Genomic DNA, 12,918 nt, shown 5'->3' on the forward strand with positions numbered 1-12,918 from the left:
AAGAGAAGGCATTGCCAGGATTTTTGGATGAACACATTAAAAAGTAACAGGTACAGAATCTTCAGTAAATCAGTGCAAAGAAATAGGCTTTGACTGTGCAATATTTCTTTTAAGTTGCTTAGCAGGTGCTTTATTTACAAAACTGAGGCCTTCTCCCTGACCTCATACCTCTGATAGAGAGGTAGAATTGCCCTTGTACCCATTTCTACAGGCCATGGAGAAAGAGAACAGATTATTCTGTTCAACCATCAAACGAGACAGTCCATTTGAATTCATGTCCCCCACTATAAGCAAGCTACACTTGCTGAAATAACTCGTTTCCCCCGTTGCTCCCCAAATCAGACTGCATATTCAACATGCCCAGTGCTGCGGAACACGCAGTGTATAGATGTGCATCCTTAGAAAATAATCATGGATCCACAGGGATTCAAACAACAGAAATACCCCACAAAATGTGCCTCCTCCACATTGCCTAAATCTTGTAGCCAGGCCAGCTTTGAACTTAGAGCTACTCACTTTTAAGCTTCTCTCAGCAGCTACCATCTCCCAGATAGAGAACAGCTGGGGAACAGGGACAGAGGATGAAACCATTGGTCCTGCAGCTTGCCTTCCAGTTGTATATGGCTTGAGCTATACCAGTATGAACGAATAAGTCAACATATGTACATAAGTATGTATGTGTAGATGTAAATATTATGTTTAGGTTTATATATATCCTGGTGTATTTGTACTACCATCATACAAGACACCAGCTCGGTTTCACTTTATGTGGATGTTAACAGAGGTATGTATATTCTGTTCATCATCATCCACGATGACTTTTCCTTTACCAGATTTTTCTGTGCGCTGTCCTATTTTGTCAATCTGTGCCTTGGTGGCTTTGTTTCTCTGATGAAGTCCTCTCTCTCAAACATGAAGCTCAGACCTCAGCTCTTCCACCTAAATTATTACAAAAGAGAATTGGTAATTAAGTTTTAACAAGATTTAAATGATATTAAAAACAGACAGTTAAAAGGAGACACTGCCTTGGGCTTTGTTGTAAATTTGTATAATTATTTTTAGTCCTCTGGAGGATGCATTATTATCTTTCTGTATTTATAAAAATACTGCCCTGGAGGCACCAAAATGAATTTTATAGTCCAGTGATTTGCATATTAATGTCAGTCTTGTGGTGTCAAATGTATTTTTTAGCAAATAAATGTCCATGACAATTATCAAAATTTCCAAAGAATTTTATAATATTCTTGACCTGGATTAATTATTTTTTTTTAAGAAGGTATGCTGTAAAGACAAAGTAAGAAAACCAGCACAGCAGAGTGATAAACATATAGGAGAGATATGAAGCAGATGAGCTAAACAAAACATGTATGGATTTTTTTACAGTTTTTGATTATAACAGTTTTTGTAAATGTTAAGTAAAGACTTGGGGTATGATCCAAAGTTCTTAGAAGACACTGGGCTGATGATTTTTAACAATACAGTTCTGTACATTTGCCTTTCTACAAAAAAGTGATCCCTGTGAAAGATCCTTCTATTGTTAAGTCCTTAGATGCTTTTCAGAATGAGGATAAAAATTAGGGATAAAAATCAGGGATAAAAGATAATTACTTGCTACAGCCCCAAATCATAATTAGAGGCTGGAACTGTAACCTCCAAAGTTTGTGTCACCAGCATAGTGAAGATTCTGATTCAATGGAAGTTCTCGGATGTAGAGCCATCTCTTCTATGCTGCTACATACAGGAAATTGTAGTTAGGTTAAGATTTGTTGTTCTCATTTATGAATCTACCCAGTGAAATCCTTATAGATTCACAGTTCCCTTATTTGTCTTGAATTTCATAATTTTTAAGAGGCCTTTCAAAGCCAGACATCCTACTCCTATAGTGTTAAGCATAGGCTTCTGGGGCTTGCCTAGACAATAGCAGAATAACAATAATGATATCGTACTAATTTAGGATCCAGTCCTGTTATGTATATATAGAGAAAACTCATACCAGCAGTCAGTCAAAAGACAATGAACTCAATGGGAGACTTCATTGTGCATGGATGGAAAAATTACAAGCATAGTTAATAGTATTCCATTTTGTTATCAAAATAAATCCATTGCAGTTTATCTCCCTATGGAACTAATGTATTGTCAGCTGAAATAATGTGTTGTTATTATCAGTGCAATAATTATCATTGTAATAATCTTAAACAATTATTTGGATTAGAAACTTGTCATATCGTCCAAGTTTATGAGGAGAACTAAATATACATGTTTTTATTTTTCCACACACACAGTGGAGATGAGATGCTTGTTGTGTGCCAAAAATTAAAAGAGAAAGTGCCATCTCAGTGTCTAATAGTGGCAGCTAAGGTGAATTTCACAAAAATGGTTGAGTGTCAACTGCTGGCTCAGGGCAACACTTGTTAGGCCATAAATGGGCTGATTGCACGTTCAGAACTACAATTTCTATGAAGTCTCATTCAAGGAGATATTAATGATCATTATTTAACTGTGACAAAATGGTGTCAGAGAGAAAATGTGTAACTGACACTCTCCACTGGTCCCTTGCAAGCATAAGTCCTGATTTGTGATCTTTTGCCCTATATACACATTAGCCAGAGTGTTTAAAGGAAAAGCAAAAATACTTTAAAAATAAAGGTAAAATAAAAGATGAGCAGTCAAGACTGAGTAAAATGTTTCTGTGATGCTTCAAGGTTGATTGCCAATTGTGTATATAATTTTGGGGATGAAACAAGGTGGACTGAAAAAGCAAGCACAGAAAACTTGTGTTTTGGTTTTTTTTTTTAAATCACGAAATCTTTGGTGAGTTATTGAGATCATTTGCACTCAGAATTTTGTACCCACAATCAACTGCAGGAAATAAATTACAGATGTGATTTTATGGAACTTGCCCTTGCGAAGTGCTGTGATTGGCTTTCAGATGAAAGGCAGGCAGAGGTTGAAAATGCCCAGCTCCTTGCAGTACCAAAGGTGAAAAGAATGAATGACGGTACTGGCAATGGATCAGATAGGAGCACAAAATCACTGTTCTGCAGGATAAATCATGGCACATAGCATAATATTTATGCCAGCGTTGTGGTGGCTAAGAAAGGATAGGCTGTGAAACTACCTGATCCAGTATGAAGTCTGGCAGCCAAAGCTTCTCTTCAAAAATCTTTGACTAAATTTGAGCCAGCAGACTGAGTTGTGCTGGTATGGACCTTTGTATATATGAGGTTGGAATGTTTTTGACTCAGAATCACACGCCACAAAACCATATTTAATGTCTTGTAGTCCTGGGATTTATAATATCTGACTACAAACAGAAAAATAAACTTCCTGTTCGTAAAATATACTTAGCCTTTGTTTGCACTGTAAACCTTTCGCAAAGAAAGAGTAAAGTTTGAGGGCAGAACCTGTTTATCTTCAAGGGTTTGCCAAAGACATGAGTTTTACATATGCAAAGCTATGAACATTACTGCATTTAACAAAAAAAAAAAATATTTGGAAGAGCTACCAATAGAGATGTAGCTCATGATTCTAAAAAAAAAAAAATTTCCAGTTTTTCTGTTTTCCCATGCTTGCTCTAGGGATAAAAGCAAATTCAGAGGAAATATCTTTAGATATACACAATCCCACTTTATCAAGGAGATAGTTTTGCAGGAAAATGTACAGAATTGCTACCTAATTTTCTTTTCAATTGATGTTAATAATCGGGGATCAGTTACTGCTTGGCTTGATTCTGTGTGTGCGCGGCAGGGCAAAAATGAATACAGAGGGGATGAAGAGATGGCCAAAATAGCCTTCCTTGTCCTCAGTTAACCTGCAGGAGAAGTCAGTCACAATTGCAGTGCTCTGGGTCAGCTCATTCTGCCCCTGTGGGGGACAGTACTCCCGTCAAGGGCAAAGTGGAAGAGTTCTGCCATTGCCACAGATGGGCCCAGCTCACTAAGCTAGAGCATCGAAGTGGCTCTGACAGTACTCCAAACTGAGGAGGAATCTCATCTCTTGCAACTCTTGGGTTGCTTGCATTTTGAACCGTTTAGTTGTAAGAGAAGCAAAGGTAAAACTGCTGCAAGGGTTACTTTTGATCTACACAAAGGCAGCATCACAAAGAAGCACTGGAAATCAGATTACACACAGCAGTGTCTGTGTACCTGTGTAGCTACATTGCTAATGTAATGCTATAAAAAGCTGATTTATTACCAATATCTTGTTCCAGGAGTTTGCAGCCCTGTTTCATACTTTGAATGACTCATTATATGGAACCTGCACCTCTGGACATTTTCTTTTCTGGGTGGTGTCATTTTGAAGTAATACATTATCAGTTTCCGTCATCCGGTGATGCATTACCAGAACAGATCAGAAAAACAGCTGGCTCAGTCTCTCAATCCTTGGCGTCCAGCAACAGCTGACTGTGATGATATATTACATGAACTCTTCAGTCTATCATTGTAATACATCAAAACAAGGCACTGGTCTGAAGGTGTATTACTCAAAAAAAGGCAAAGCTGAGTGAACCTACCCAGAAGAGGGGTTCTGATTTCATTATGGAGCAGAAGTTACAGTGCACTGCTCAGAGAAGGTTTGTTAGCTTCAAAATTTTGGTGCATTGGTACAATACAATTTGCACATACGATATAGGCAAAGATCATGTTGTTACTCAGTTTGGAGACAAACACCTCAACAACCAGAGTTATGTCAAAATGTTGCAGTGTGCTCTGTATCAGAGACACTGCACATTTTGTAATTGAGCCAAGTTTTGAGTTCAACTGATAAACGTAAGCACCGATTCCTATTGTTTTCATTTATTTATGGAAAATGCAGAGAAGAACCTGATATTTGAGCGTAGAAATTGAAAGAGCATCCTTTCAGTGGATTCTCACTACTGCCTGTTTTGGTGGCACTCTCGGGAGATTCCGGGTGATGCTGTGACTCTAGGAAAAGCAGCAGTAGAGAAGAGGGCCTGAGGCATTGGCAGGGAAAGAGCTTGAGCTGAAAAAGGGAAAAAATAGATATTGAGATAGTAATCAGCAAATAAATACAAAATATTATTTAATTAAACCCTTTTCATAAGAGCTTAATTTACTGTAGCTATTTACAAAAGACTTCACATTGCTGGATGAACAAGAACCTCCCATTGATCAGGACTGTACACTTGCCATAGGAATGTCTTGGGCTCTTAAACTGGTGGCAAATCTGTTTCCTCCGCTTGGGTCACTAGGGGTGGAATAGAGAGAGTGTCTACACTCCATTTTATTCAAAAGACAGGAAATGCTCCCAAAATGTTCCCTCTGAATTGGGTTCACACAGAGAGTTACGAGCATAAGCTGCATTTTTCATTTGCAAACCCAGTGATGTCAGGCAGGACATGCTACGAAGTACAATCAGTTAGAACTAAGGCAGCAAAAAGTTTACTTTCTTCTAATGCCAGAAGTATTATTTCTCACTATTGTTTCAAAGACTCAGCTGCCTCAGCATTTTGCTGCTTAGCTCAAGTTCAATCTTCTTTTTAATCAGGCTCAGGATAGCTCCTTCAGTGTATGCTACTGACTTCACAACCCAGTTTTCTCTTCGTCTCTGCAATATTAGCCTCCACGAGCCTTTCCTTCTCCTGCCTGTCATGCACTCAGCTTTATGTGCGTCCAGCAATGCTCTTAGAATTGAACACTTTGCTGATGAAAATTCCTGTAAGCTTACTTCAGTTCATTTCCATCCTGCTGCTCTATCTACATAAAGTAAACTTGAGTTGGTTTGATGCAGACAAACATATGCTGAAAAGAGTGCATAGCATAATACTTTAACCTGTATCTTTTCTTCTTTCTCTGCTATTTTTCCTTTCTCTCTAAGAAGTAAAAAAAGAACAACTTTTTGAGTGAGAGTTGCAGCATCTGAATTTACATTACTAAGAAAAATCCCAGAGATTATTTTCATGGTGAATTTGAAAACTGAGGGAAATAGGTTCTTGTGCTCCATGTCTCCACTTGGTAGAAGCAGCAGAACCTAATGTTCTTCAACAGGTATTTGAGAACACAAGCTGGTCTGAAATGGGGACAATGGGCAGTGGTTGGTTTAAATAACATAGTATATTGTAGTATATTATAAGCATTGTGAATCAAAGACATAGCTGAGAACGAACATTTCACCAATGTATTACATTAATCAGGACAATTTTAGCTCTATGTTATTATTTACAGGAAGATCTAAGCAGTCTTTTATTTATGAAAGAGATGGCCCACACTGATATGCATCACAAGAGCCCCTGAATTAAACATGCAGCAAAACCAGATGAAAAGTGTGATCAGTAGTTAATGAGAATGGACTAACATAGAGCTGTTACACCCACTTTTGTAAGCCTTGAATATGGTTTGGTATGTTATAGATTTAGTTGTGAATGTGGATGACATTTCCTTTGCTATCTCACTGTATTGGTGTTATGGGAGGGCGTGAGTGAGGATTAAGGACAATAGAGACAGGGGATGACATGTAAACACCAGTTACAACATAGCAGGAAGCAGAAGAATTGATTAATGGATGATATCCCATAAGGATGCCTCAGTGAGAGGGCAGGTGAGATAGCTGCCGAGATGGAGTGCTACAGCGAAAGGATCTTCTTTCACTAACTTGTTGGTTTTTAAAATATCAAAGTCCTGTAGAATTCACCTTTTCAGTCCAATGTGAAAGAGCACCTCCATACTGGCATGGCCACCTGAGGTGTGTGCAGTCGTCATCATGTGACACGGGAACTACTGTGACCTCCCCAGTTTTCATTACTGATGCAGTGACTCCATCTGTCCCAGTAGGTAAGAACCTGGATTTTGTCACAGGAACTTAGCAATCAAGTACATCATAAGAGTCAGAAATGCCATGCAGGTAGCCATTTCCCAGTATCACCTTTCTGGTACTGAAAGCAGAAGAAACACAAAATAAGAATAGGATACTGTTTAAACACATCATTCAAGTAAAATCAGCAGATTAAGAATTTATGCTCTGGTTGCACTCGGAGTGCATATCTTTGTTCAGTGGGAATACAGCTGAGCCATATAACTGCTTGCAATTTATTAGCTGAAAGGGCTGGATTTGTCTATGATGACCTGGTCTACTTGAAGATGTCCCTGCTCATTCCAGGAGGGTTGGGCTAGATGACCTTTAAGGGTCCCTTCCAACCCAAACTGTTCTATGAGTCTATGACTAAGGCCCACCAATGTCAGGCCGTGCAGTGCCGGGTGGAAACCCCACACAGAGCTACAGAGCAAAGCGACGTAACCAGCCTTTGGCCACTAACCCTCACCCTGTTCTTGTACTTCACCCTACAAATTCTGAAAGGAATAATCTGGAAAAAACAACAGCTGCTCAAAAGTATATCGCATTTCACAGGCAAAAAAGGTGAAGTGTTTGTCTTGAGTCACTTCATCCTTCCTTAAACAAGACAGCAAAGGACAGAAAGAGAGCTTTTGGAAGGAGTAGTTCACTGCTCTACTTTCTCTGGCTGGATACTACCAAAGTATGACCATGGACAGGTATTATTGAGACATATGGAACAAATGATGTTTTGATACATTCTTATATTTACACTCAGAAGCATTTTTAACCTGAAAACAGTGTACCAGCCAGTCCATGAACCCCATGGAGGACTTAACATATATCAGTGAATTATACAAGAAGCTCTTGTATATTGTGACAACAGCCAAAGCCAGGTGGCCAGTTAAGGACCTCAAGACATTAGACAAAAATCATGTTTTTGTTACAATCTTTTCCCTGTTTTCTCTAGTTGTCTTATTTGACTTCAGGTTGCATGTGGTTAGTTGCCTAAACTGGTACCTAATACTGCAAGTTTTCCAGAACATAACTTTTCTGCTTCCAAGCACCTTGCCCCCACCAACATAGTGATAAAAACAGTGGTTATAATGTGCGCCTGTTTACACATATGTATAAATAAATCCATTGTAATGAACTGAATGAACTCCTTCACTAGCCCAAGGCACACCCACACTGTAGGACATTTTTAAGAGGCAGACAGAGATGATAGACTCAAACCCCAAAATGCTCATACAGCTAAATTTTGTCCTGACTTTTACAAGCCAGTGAATTCAAGACAAAAATGAACAAATCAAGATTGGCTACCTTGTATATCTTCTTTCTTCCAGGAACTCAGAGCAATAAACCCTCCAGAAAAGGTCACTATTTTTTTAACCTCATCTAGGAATCTACTTGAAGTTAGCGTGGCACTTGATTCTGGCACTCTCTGCGCTATCAGTGCTCTATTGTCATTCAGTATGAGTTGCTATATTGTTCTGTTTCTATGAAAATAATTTCTTGTGTTGACTACACCTATTCTTTTCCATATTATAAATCATCTTAAGCTCATCAGGGATATTATTGTTACCTTTTTCAACGTACTTTGAATACCAACATTCCCCAGCCACAAGTGTCAGCATATTAAGTGCCGTTCAGACATTTGAATATAATATACTCTGTTTCTAAGGCTTCCGTTGTATTACTAGTATGATAATTATTACAGCAAATGATAAAATACTGCAAAATTGTTTTCTCCCCCCTTAATAACATAAATAAAAGGAGCAATTAATTTCCTACAATAAAAACAGGCAATACAATAACGTACAAATGTGGAGTTTCTTCATTATTGCATCAAATTGCAAAACGGAAACATATAATTTCAAAAGGCTCATAAGCAAAAATGGAAACACAGCTGATGTTGCGTCAGCATGTAGTACAAAACTGTGAAGCTTGCACAGCTCACAGATAGTCTCCTCAAATGAACCAGTTAACATTTCTAAATGAAAATACATAACACAAAGAAGCTTCTCCTTTTTTTAAGGCCTTATTTCCAGAATTCAAGGCAATTTTCTAGGATGTTACTTCTATATACCCATCCAATTCTATAAACTTATATCATCACCAGTTATTTTAAAACCTTTCTATCATGCATAGCTACATCTATAGCTTTATTGACAGATCTGATGACAGATGGCAATAGTGTTTTCAAACGGAATCAATGTACTTCAAAACGGAGAACCCTCCCTCTACACCCCATATATTTACCAGATGTGTTTTCAAACTCTCCTTCTGCATCAGTATTTTGGTTCATTTGGTTTTAGGTTGCTGAGAAAAGGTAACACATTTTCTTTGACACCTCGTGCAATTTTACAAGTATTCAGGGCACATTCCCTGCTTTGCATGGAAAATGTATTTGCACAGTTGTCAGAATGATGGACAGGGGGAGAATGATAGGAAGGAGCACTGATCTTTGCTTGTTATTACATACAATAGCCCAGTAGGAATCATGATGTGTTGGTGAGACAAACTGTGTCCCATTCTGGAACATATTAAGTTTGTCTCCAGGACACACATGACTTCACTAGGGTGTCTAACCTCATTCATAATAGATGCTAATCTTTTCAGGGCTGACTGATGACAGCACTTCCTGCCCTTCACGGAATTAGAGCTGGGTTTTATCAAAGGACTCAAACTGCCTGCTAATTAGACTAATTCCCTTCATCATGAATTATTTATTTCCATTGGTAACCGATCACTGTGACATTAATGGGTTCTGCTCAACTTAGTTTCATACTAATATACACTATAAGTTAAATGTTTAAAAACTCCTGATACTTCACTCCAGGTCAAGTGTATCTACACATAACTCTTGATGTTTTCAATAAAGTTTTGATAATTAAAGACCGTTAGAATAAAGTGCTCATTGCTAAGAAAAAAAGAAAAAGAAAATGAAGAATAATTTTAAAATTCTGAAATCAAGTTGGACTTTTTTCCCCCAAAATGTGACATAACACATACAAATTTATTTAAGATTAATAATAAGAGCCCTCTACTGCACTAATAGAGTTTCACAGAACTGAATGTATACCCTCAGCCAGGACATTTGGTGCCTGTGGATTCAAAATTCTCACCCAGTGCAAGAAGTTTTGGGATTGTAGTAGTATCAAAAATAAGTTCTGTACTTAGGTTGCAAGTATCAAATACACAAATAAAAAATAAAGAGTACCTGAGCAGACAACAGCACTGCAGCCGGGTACCACAGGGTGGAGAAGGCCAAAAGCAGAACATGAGTCATCAGTGAGCTGGAAGTGGGAAAAACACAAAGCATCATTCTGGGATGTCTTAGTAGCAGGATCCGAGCAGGACACCAGAGGTCATCTATGCAATACATACAAGATCTCAGTGAGAGAACTGATGGCTGGCTTTTGGTATCACTCTTCAGAAGTTTTATTGACAACTGAGATAAAATCCATGGAAGAGCAACAAAAAATTAGAGCAATTTAGAGAACATGGATTGAGAATCATGTTTAGAAAAGAGATGACAGTATGATGACATCTTCACTTACACAGAAAGATATTATGGTTAGGCTGGTGATCAGTTTTCTTCTCCATGTCCACTACAATCAGAACAAGAAATAACCATTTCAGTCTAAAGACATGAAGATATAGCTGAGAAATTGGGTAAAGGTTTTCTAGGTGTAAGGACAGAGAAGCATATGTCCAACTTCGGTAAGAAGGTGGTGGAATTCTCACCACTAAAGGGATTTTGGCCCAGACCAGGACATGATTGTTAGGTGTATGTGAACTCAGGTCAGTCAGAAAATTATTTTTTAAGCCACAAAGATATGTCAGTTCAGTTACCGCAACATAAGTTACTCAAAATTCTTCACAATTTTGCTGTTTCTAAAGAAAAGACTCCTACTGAAAAGTTGTGATTATTTGAATAGTTCTCAATGATAAGAATGTCTATTTTAGGAGCATTCTATTCAGAATAACATTTCAATTTTCTATAATTTAAATGTTGATCTTTTCCACTGTCATTACAGACAGTGAAATTGACTTTCATGCAATTAATTAATAGGATTTTTGTAACTCGTGCACAGGATAGTATAGTTCAGGCTGTACATTTTACAATGGCATTGTTTTCTATTGTTGTGAGATGACCTTGACTGAACGCCAGGTGCCCACCAAGCTTCTCTATCACTCCCCTCCTCAGCAGGGTGGGGAGAGGGGAGAAAATAAGATGGAAAAGAACTCATGGGTCAAGACAAAGGCAGTTTAATAAAGTAAAAGCAAAGCTGCATGAGGAAGCAAATGAAAGCAAAAGATTTATTCTCTACTTCCCATCAGCAGGTGATGTCCAGCCATTTCCTGGGAAGCAAGGCTTCAGTATGCACAGTGGTTGCTCTGGAATGCAAACACTGTAATAACAAATGCCTCTCCCTCCTCCTCCTTTCTCTTAGCTTTTATTGCTGAGCAGAAGTCACATGATGTGGAATAACCCTTTGGTCACCTTGGGTCAGCTGTCCTGGCTCTGTGCCCTCTCAAGATCTTGCCCACACACAGCGTTCTGGGTGAGGGAGGGGAAACACTGGAGAAAAGAGCCTTGATGCTGTGCAAACACTGCTCAGCAGAAGCCAGAACACTGGTGTGTATCAACACCTTTCCAGCTACTAATAGAAAGCACGACAGTATGAGAGCTGCTATGGGGAAAATTATCTCCATCTCAGCCAGACCCAGTACACCTATTTAACTGAACTCTTTGGAGGTAAAGGTACAACATACCAGTTGGCCACTGATGTCATCTCTGAAACTCTTTCCTTTCAGGAAAATTGGAAGACTTTCTGCACGTTACAGAGTTGGGCTCAAAGTTCCAATACATTTTATACATGCTTGTGACTAAATGGTGCATGTTCTCACCCATTTTACAAAATAGGTTTTATTCCAGTTTGATTACCCTGTTGTAAAATATGAGAAAAATATAAAACACTTCAGAAGGATAAAAAAGAGCCTTGTTTGGGATAATATTTGTAATTGTAAGGTGAGTTTAAAATAAACAGTGGAAGATGGCTGAAAAGAATAGTTTCTATCTCTTAGCCTAATAAAGACTTGGACTACAGTATACTTGACAAATACTCTTTCACATGATAGCTATAAAAGAACACCTATCTTTCTAATTCATAGTGATAACACAGAAGTCAGATAAAAATGAACAGGGATTATATTCAGTAAGCCCATGTACATTTCTATCCCAGTGTGAGATACTTTGGCTGTGAAAATAAAGGTGTTATTTTTCCACTGTTGAAGTAATACAGAATCAATGAGAGGCAACTGTGAGCCTCAATGGCATCAAGGGGGTTCTGTTGACATTCACAAACCAAATGAGCAGAGCTCTGCTGGATTGAGATGTCACCAGAAACCCCAAGATGGCATTACAGCCTTGTTTTTCCAAGTTGTGTTTTTTTGCAACAAACACATCCAACTGCCTTTTTATTTTAAAGTAACTTTTTACATTTCTTTCCATTTTTCCTCCTCTTTTTTTTTTTTTTTTTTTCTCCGTTTTCCACTGTTGAAGTAATACAGAATCAATGAGAGGCAACTGTGAGCCTCAATGGCATCAAGGGGGTTCTGTTGACATTCACAAACCAAATGAGCAGAGCTCTGCTGGATTGAGATGTCACCAGAAACCCCAAGATGGCATTACAGCCTTGTTTTTCCAAGTTGTGTTTTTTTGCAACAAACACATCCAACTGCCTTTTTATTTTAAAGTAACTTTTTTCATTTCTTTCCATTTTTCCTCCTTTTTTTTTTTTTTTTTTTTCTCCAGGTTATCTGTCCTGCTCTGCCTGCCTTCCTCCTTTCCTCCACCCCGTTCTTCTACCTCCTGCCTTAACCATCCTCTTCTTGCCTTTCTCTCTTTTACCTCCTCTCTTTCCTGGTTCTTTGACTCCCCAAATCAAAATGTTTCTGGAACGGGTGACTTTGCTCAGTGTGTTAGCAGCGCTCCCTAATGTCATTTCACCAGCACAAACCATTTCTTCAGCACTGTGGATAGACTATCCTATTAAGCCAAAAGAAATGTCACTCATGTACCACTCGTTATTTGTATAGAACAAGAGACTTCAAGTAGCT

Source organism: Calidris pugnax, unplaced genomic scaffold (genome assembly GCF_001431845.1).
Source record: "Calidris pugnax isolate Ruff unplaced genomic scaffold, ASM143184v1 scaffold103, whole genome shotgun sequence".
NCBI classification, from domain to species: Eukaryota; Metazoa; Chordata; class Aves; order Charadriiformes; family Scolopacidae; genus Calidris; species Calidris pugnax.